This window comes from Hippocampus comes, unplaced genomic scaffold (genome assembly GCF_001891065.2).
Source record: "Hippocampus comes isolate QL1 unplaced genomic scaffold, H_comes_QL1_v1.1 scaffold226, whole genome shotgun sequence".
In the NCBI taxonomy this organism is placed as follows: Eukaryota; Metazoa; Chordata; class Actinopteri; order Syngnathiformes; family Syngnathidae; genus Hippocampus; species Hippocampus comes.
The window spans coordinates 438131-446534 of NW_017805477.1; the positions used below are offsets into that span (position 1 = coordinate 438131).

At 48.9% G+C, this 8404-nt stretch overlaps 1 long non-coding RNA gene across 1 annotated transcript in view; it reads left to right on the forward strand.

Moving 5' to 3' along the window:
* The window catches only part of LOC109519164 (uncharacterized), a 28196-nt gene extending 23549 nt beyond the window's left edge, over positions 1 to 4647 (forward strand). Inside the window, exon 3 of the long non-coding RNA XR_002168889.1 lies at positions 4212 to 4647. This is a non-coding gene — a long non-coding RNA (uncharacterized LOC109519164). The remainder of the gene's footprint in view (positions 1 to 4211) is intronic.
* Positions 4648 to 8404: the final 3757 nt, after the last annotated feature.

Genomic DNA, 8404 nt, shown 5'->3' on the forward strand with positions numbered 1-8404 from the left:
GGGGGGGACAAATGACAACAGCATCGCTCGCGTGAGCAAAATGTTGTCTGAGCGCTCCCGTGTTGAGACGCCTCCTGAAACGTAATCGGGAGGCCCGCTAATGTGGCATCCTCCTGTTCCGCGGGGGAGGGGATGACAAATCAAGCCGCACTTGCTTGTCTTTTCCCCCCCCTCCCTCGTTGGTATTCCGGGGCGGGCGCCTGGCTCCAAGTGAGGCGCACAGAGTCATTGCTCTTCCGGCTCCGGCCCTGACACCTTGCGCCCCCGAGTGCGGACTCCTTCGTCGCGATCTGATCAGCATCTTTATCGCTTCTCAGCCTTGGGGTTCAATTTTGTCTCGGATGCTTTTTACAAATGAACACAATCACGGCTGAGCCCGCGCGTCCTGATTGCATTGAGAGAAGCGGGTGGCGCCAAGTTGAGTGGATTACCGTGCCACCCGAGGACGGAGCGCAAACAGGCGGAGGCGGCCACCGAGGGGGGCCGGCTCTCCCAAACTCCCCCGGAAACATCAGCCGAGCCCTCCCCGCCCCGGACGATTGGCGCTCGCTGCATGTACTCCGTCTTATTCCACTCAAATAATACAATTGTCTCCCATCTTATTGCTTGTAAAGTCGTCATCTGTCCTCGGGGCCACGTGTGCGCGCGTGATCAATGTACTTGCCGCAGTATCAATTCTTCCTGGAATATCTCATGATGGCGAGACCATCCCCGGCAGCAGACGCAGAAGAGGCGGCGGCAAGTGTCGGGTCCCCAATTTTTTGCAAAGCGGCGTTCGTTTCGCCACTTGGACCTTCCCGTTCACACCGCATGGAGCGGACCCCGCTACGTGGCTTATGTTTTGCCCCAAGAAAGTCCTGCGTGGCTTCTCCTTCTCCATTTGAATTATTGAGGTCGAAAGCAAGACCCCTTTTCAGGCCTCAGAATACAAGTATCAGGTTATTTGACCCAAAGGGGAACAAACGGTCTGCGAAAGTCACACCAGAAGAGTTTTTGTTGCCCATTCACAAGATGGCACCGACGAGAAACCTTCTCCACTTACTGGAAGGGTTCCGAGCGATGCCACTGCTTGTAGCACAATGGCCCTAAGTGACATCTTTGACCCTTTCCCAGAGCCACACAGGTGCAGTTACCTTCCCAAATTGGAAAAGGCTTCAAAAGCCAAGGGGGAACGTGATCCCAGTCGCGTTGGATGCATGACTGCTCATTGGTCGGTCGAGGTTCTTCCAAAACGGAGCAGGAGGGCGCCCCGGCCGTGCCAAACGGCGTCTCTCGCTCGGGTCGCCGCAATGATTGACTCACCCGTCATTGCATTTGTGACCTTGAGTTGAGTCCGTTGCTCTGCGGCCGTTCCGTGAGAGCAGCTCGACCGGCAAGCCAAGTCAAGCCCGGAATGCTTTCATTTCCTTTGCGAAGCGCGTGCCGTGTTCCGCATGGGGGGGGGGATGAAGGTGGCCGCGGACAGCACGCCGTCTCTTGTCGGCGCCCCTTTTGACTTTTCACAACCCGTTTTCTCCGACTTCGAGCGTTTTTGTTTCATTTTTTTCCCCGTCACTCCGGCAGGTATCGCGTCCTTTTGTCAACTTTTCTCCCGCCGCCCTGCTCTGCTCTGCTCTGCGGCAGCGGCAGACTCGCTCCGTTCTTCGGCTAGCGCAGGAAGTGAAACTGTACCATTGAGTTCACTAGTAATTGGCTGCGGTCACGCTAAGCAAACAGGAAGGAATCTGCAACTGATTAGAATTCTTCCTCCTGCAATAATAGTCCCGCTGTACAGCCTGTCCCCACGAAATTAATTACATTCAGGGCTCTATTCCCACTATTGGTTTTCCTGTTTGGAAGCTACAATGTAAAGGGACAAATCCCAAGACAACGCGGCAGAGCTGCTTTTTCAATTAAAGAGAGACGGGTAAGTCCAAAAGGCTTTGGGAGAGGCGGGCGGGCGGGCGGGCAGGCATCCATCCAGCCATCTTTTTATCGTCTGGTCTCAGACTGCTGACGAATCCCAACATTTGCTGCTTTTTTATTTTTGGGCGGGGGCGATTTGAAAAAGTGTGATTGTAATTCGAAAAAAAAAAAACCCTCAAATAAATGTATAAACATGTATTAAATATCAAAAGAAATATTCGATATAACAAGGGGGGTTTGGGTTATCAAAGTTAAATGAGATCATGCATGCCAAGAGAATGTTTAACCAAAGGACAAAAAGGAAGAAGAGAAAACAGCTTTGTGTTGTGTGTTGTCGCAGGCGCCGGCTTGATACTGTGCTGCTTATTGGCGCGAGAAGATCATTCCACTTAAAAATGGTTTCTTCCACTTTGTGCTCTCTGACAAATTGACGAAGACATCGCATGAATGATCCTCTCGTGACGGTTTGCGAAATGCTCACCTTACGACGGTTCTGCGTGTGGAGATGGGATTCAGCTGCTCTTAAGTGCAGAGCTGGAGGGCCGTTGGCCACTCCAAAAACAAAAAAATCCTCAACTATTTGCCTGAACACCCGATTTACTTTCTTGATTGGCTTTTGCATGTTTCAAAAAGTGGACAAAAGCGAGCCTTTCATTCTTCCATTTTTCTTTATACGTCCCTCAAACGAACAAAACCCCGCGACCTCCCATCTCAGGAGATTTGGCAATGTGCATGTGTCTTTGTGTGTGCGTATGAGTCTGGACAGGTTGACAGGAGCAAAGCGTGAAAGGAGAAACACACACTTCTTCCAAATAATGAAACCAGAATATGATGAAAACAGAGACCCGCCTGTTTGGAAATGGATTTTTTTTCGTTAAAAAAAAAAAAAAAAAAAAGCATGCTAGTTATTGACAGCCCTAATCATGACTTGTGCAGTGCATAGACTATTTAAACTTCACTCGACATGCCGCTGTCAATTTTACGCAAGGTGACGTCGCACGAACGGAATATCTGTGAATGTGTGCCATCTTCTCACTGAATCATTTGGTGCTGGGCTTCTTTTTTTTTTTTTCTCCCTAAATTCCCACCGCCGTCAAACACTTCAGACGGAACTTCAACCCAGGAGCAATATTTTCAGCAAGCAAAAACTAGTTCAAAGACATTTTTCCCCTCGCTCTCTCCAATCCTCAACTCGCTGTCCTGGCGTCTAGTCAAACTTCCCGATTTGCAATGACTTTGGCAAAAAAAAAAAAATGTGTTGCTGTAGCAAAGCCCCCCAGCCATTAAATCATAATTTGAGGTGCAAAAAAGAAAAATTGAGCCGTGGTTTATTCGTGAAAATGAGGTCTAATAGAGGTGTACGTTTGCAATGTGAGCTATGTGCCATCAAGGACTTTTGCTACCCGATGGTTGCCGCGTCCTCCAAACATGTACGCCAACAGGTCCGGATCCTGCCCGCCGCGTCATTTGATGTGGCCCGCCAAAGCAAATCATACGTGTCAACTGGCGTGATGCTTGCTCAAATCTGTCCCCAAATGTCAAATTGTCTTGTGTAATAACTAACGTTGAGAGTTTGCAATCGTTTGGTTCCACTCGCCCGAACAAGAACTGAACTCCGAAGGAAGCCGTACCTCCAAAGTGGCCGGCGGCAAAACTGAGTACGACGCCCCTCAATGGAGGCCAAACACCTGATTTTCAACCGTAGCTTGAGCTGGATTTTTTTTTTTCAGTTTCACTGCACAAAAGGGCAGGTTTGGAAAAATGCTCAATTTGCTTTAAGAGCTCGAACAGGAAGCTGATGAGCAATCCAACCAATCTGGAATTACGTTCTTGACTGGCTTTAGCGCGCTTCAAAAAGTCGACAAATTTGAAAATGGCCCTTTCACCTTTCCATAGGCGGCCTTCAAACCCAGAAGTTTGGACGACGGCCCCGTGTTCCAAAGATTGACTTCATCATAAATGCATGTCGTGTTGTTTTGAAACGACCGCCCTGCTCGAGCCTTCTTCGAGACGCGCAACTGAATTCCAGGTGACGGGGAGAGCGAGAACAGAGAGGCCTGAAAAAGCTGCCTGCGAGAGATGTAAAATTTATGAATACCCGCCTCACATCTCAGCGTGATTGATGTGAAATAATAATACACTATTTAATGCTTAAACATAGCTCGGGGCCATCCCCTGGCTATCAAGATGTACAATGGAGTCATGTGGCTGCGAGACAAATCACCTTGTGGACTCGCGCTGCTTATTTAAAGGTGCGCGGGCAGATGTATGAAACTATGCGTAATTGTACGCTCACTCTGCTGTAGGCGCAGGCGGCCAACGCGGGAGGAGGCCGGTCGTGGGATGCAGACGGAGCCGTGTCATCAATTTGGCTCCGACGTCGCCGTCCACAAGACGGAAGAGGAGGACGGCAGGAAAAGCAAGTCACCTTCTCATCTCATCCGGCTGCCATGTGCCCGAATCTTGTGCGGGCGCCAATCGCACCGACTATCAAGCGCTCCGGACTGCGATGGATCCAATCGTAAGTTGATGCTGCGTGTTGCCAACCATGGTTTCCCAACCACGATCGTCAGACATATATTGCTCAATACGACCGCAGCGCAGTTGAAAAGAACAGCTTGTGTCGTTATTCGACACATTTGCTCATGTGACTCCCTCATAAAAAGTATCGCGTATTCCCCACTAAAAGTTGCTCTGGAGTATAGAAGTCGCAACGGCCCCAAAATTCATAACAAAGTAGAAAAAGAAAAAAAAAAAACAAGCATGAGTCGGACTGGCGTATAGGTTATAGGTCACTTTGTGTGTGCGTAATTTCTTTCACAAACTACTCGACATTTCATCTTGGAAGGCAAGTTCTAACATGAATAAAAAGAATCAAGAACGGGCTGAATGGGTGTAAGATTTGCTAACACAATGAAGGTTATTCGGGTGTGCGAAAAATGAACGTGAATCGAAAAGGTGTCGAGTGTTAATATGACATCATAAGCACTCTTGCGTAACTGCAGCATCAAGAACAAAACAAGTCGACCTGAATGACTAACTGGCCATCTCACTCCAAATAGTAGTTTGGACACCTTTGCCGTCGCACTTTTCTCGATATTCGAAAACACAAATCAAGCATTTGTGATTCAAAGGACCGCACCGTTTCTCTTCTAAACACCACAGTGGCCAAAGATGGATCTGATGACAGTTTGTTGACTATTTTTGGTTCTGAATGTGGAGATTCGGCCGCTGTGAAGTTCAGAGCCGGATCTACTCGGTGAGATGGAGGGCTGTTGGCCACCCCGAAAAGCTAGGAAAGCCATTTGCCTGAACACCTTTCACAGAAAGCCGATGACATGAACTCCACAATCCAAATAATGTCGACTTGCTTTCTGGACTTACTTGAGCGTGTTCAATTTTCAAAAAGTGGACAAATCGAAAAGTGGCCCTTTCACCTTTCCGTTTTTTTTCTGCATGCGGCCCTCAAAGGAGAAAATTTGGACACCCCCGAGCGAGAGACTAAAGTGTCGACTGTACGTTGTTGTTGGGTTATTATTTTGTAACTGTGTTGATTTTATCAAAAGGGAGAACAAGTTGAAACATGGGTCGTGATTTATGTTGAACCGATTGGCTCCTTTAATGAACTGCAATGCCAACCGCAGTGCAAAGTCTCCTGATCTGATGAATTGGCGGCGCCTTCCCAGCAAAAGCGGCTCAGATAAATAAACGCAGTCATGACAATGGCAAATGAAGCCTCGCGAGTGAGTTGCGTGGGCTGAGGCCGTCTCGTCACGGGTGTGCTTGCGGGAGTGAATGAGAGGCGTTCCCGGAATGTGATCACCTTTCTTGTGGCTTTCAGCCAAAGTCTCGCTGAGGTGGCATACGTGGATACACGCGTGCGCACGAATTCCCGGCACAAACTCTCAGTCAACAATTTCAGCGACGCGCAAACCGCAACGTGCCTGCCGCCCCCAAGCTTGCGCATTCGCGTGCAATTATCGCGACGGTGATCCACAGGTGCTGAATTCTTTGGGCAAGCCATAAAACTTGATCTGCGTGATTTGTGTCGTCAGCCAGGTCTGTCATTTCATTCGCCTTTTCTTTCATTACACCCCCCCCCCTTCCTGGACCCCACAATCCATTTTCCTCCTTCCTAATGAAAGAGCAGACACACAGCGAGAGTCTTTTGGAGATGATGATGCAGTCCGAGGGTGGGGGGTCTGCCATAAAAGGTCTTCAATGCTTCGACTTTTTGGACGTGCTCAACAACAGAGGCATTGACTTGCAGACAAACGACATCATGGAGCATTTAGTTGTGCAGGTATGCGGCCTGATTGAGCAGATTTGAGTTCTGGAACCGAGCATTTGCGCAGACCGAGAGAGTAAATCAAGCGCTCCTCGTACGGCTCGTATATTTAGGGTAGATTCCGAGAAGCGGTCGTAGTGCGTGGCTAACTCTGTTAGCGGGGACCTGTAATGTCCTCTGGGGGGGGCGACACTACACCGACTCTGTCGGCCATTTTAAGAACGTTACTTGAACGTGTTCCGAGAGAGGGCGTTGCCGCCGCCGAGTTCTACACCGCCTTCCCCCTGGCCCGGAAATGCATGCCGACTTGCGGAACCTGAACTTTCAACTTGAGTGTATTAACGCCGATTCAAGCTGGGAGATGGCCACTGTGAGCCTCGCGTGGGCTCCTTCCAGATCTTAAAGCGATACCGTTGCCCTTTGTCATGACCGTCACAGTGCTGCAAATCAGTAGGACCCAATTTTGCGTCGCGTACAATTTGCTCAGGTTTGCAGGCCCGTCACCTGAAACAATTCCTCAAGCACCAATCGAGCGATCAACAACAGTCACGGGCCACATTTGTCTGGGTGCCTGATGGACATTTTGTAGCTGTGACTACCTTCAATAATTAGAAAGAGAAGTCTTGAAAAGCAATAGCTTTTTCAAATCCATTACCTCGTTAAAGGTTATGAGCAAAAACAGGATGATTGCTTACAGCAAAACTCCCAATTAAATGACACGACGCAATTCCGCCTCAGTCGTCACAAGCCCGGGCACAATGAAGGACTAATCGTGTCATTTACCGTCTCGCTGTGGAAAGCGCAAACCGCTTTTCCTTTTTTCCTCCGTCTTTTCTGTCCGCGGTAGGGGTTGGAGAAAAAGTCGGCGCCAAACACCGGAGGAGAATTGCTGGTAAATTGTGAGTGGAGAATGACTTTTGAGCTGACCTACCTGAAGGGAGGGAGCAAGCTTTTTGAAGAGAGATGCTTCCCCCTCCTGGCTGCCTCCCAGAAAGCCAAACATTCCCTGCTTCCCCTTCACGTCACCTTTTGCGCCGCACGTGACCTGTGCGGAGAGTTGCCAAAATAGCCCCCTTCTCCAAACATGGGCGGTCAGGAAAACATTTGGGGGTCGCGAGCTGCCAATTCTTGCTCTCAGTCAAACTTGACGCAGCATGAAAAACAAAAGTCGGTCTCGGAAATAACCGGAAATGACATTGCGGTGCCTCAGGGCTCGGGTAACGACGGTCACCGCTCACCTGTTTTCTGGGTTGAGTCATTTGACGTTGGTAAGCTGAGCCCTTGCGCACCGCGATGCCATTTTCAGTCTGCAGCAAGTGGCAGTGCCAGTCAAAAGGGCCCCCTCCTGAGATGGCCAAAGACATGACATCGCTGCTCAATGGTGCTTTCCACTTCTGGGCCCCGGCTACTTGTGGATTCCAAATCTGAATGAATGCATAGAGGGCGGTCATTTTGGTCTAACAAGTCAAATCCTTCTCGGTAGCATTATTGGGGCACCGCGCTGAAAAAGGAAGGAGGAATATTCCGAGACTTTATCCCATTTGATAAAAAATCAATGAAACAAAATGAATATTGATGATAACGATCAAGGAAACAGGAGCTGGAATCTTTCCACCCCAGATCTTATGCCCTTTGCAAGAGAAGACAGCGACCATTCTCATCTGAGGGGTTATTTTATCCAAAGCAGGGGTCCCCAAACTTTTTGGGTGTCACGGACCAGTTGAGACAAGCCCAGGCTGTCATCTTGCCCTCTGCCCGACTTATTTCTTGTGGGTCGGGTGGTGTGATACCAAACCATTGCCCTCGCACAATGTTCCTTTTTGAATAATCAATAAATAATGATTGTGTTATGTCATGGCATCGTACAAAGAAAGGGGGAAATGGGTTTTATTATATAAATCCATCACGCATGACAAATGGATGCACTTATAAAGTTGGACGGCAAGGATGGGGAAGCAGCCGGACTGAGGTGCACACTTTCTTCACAAGGTTGTAAATATCCTTTTTTTTTTCCTCTGGTCTCGTCAGTGGGAGAGCAGCAGGCCCCTCGGACTGTAAATTTTGAGAGATTAATTAACCTCCTCCATCTCCAATTCAGCCCTGCATCTTTTCTTCTGTACAATGTGACCCTTTGAGCTCAGGGGTGAGAGAACTGGCCGGAGTGGAGACAGCTCATTCCAAATGAGTTATTAACAGAATTTTTTGAATAGA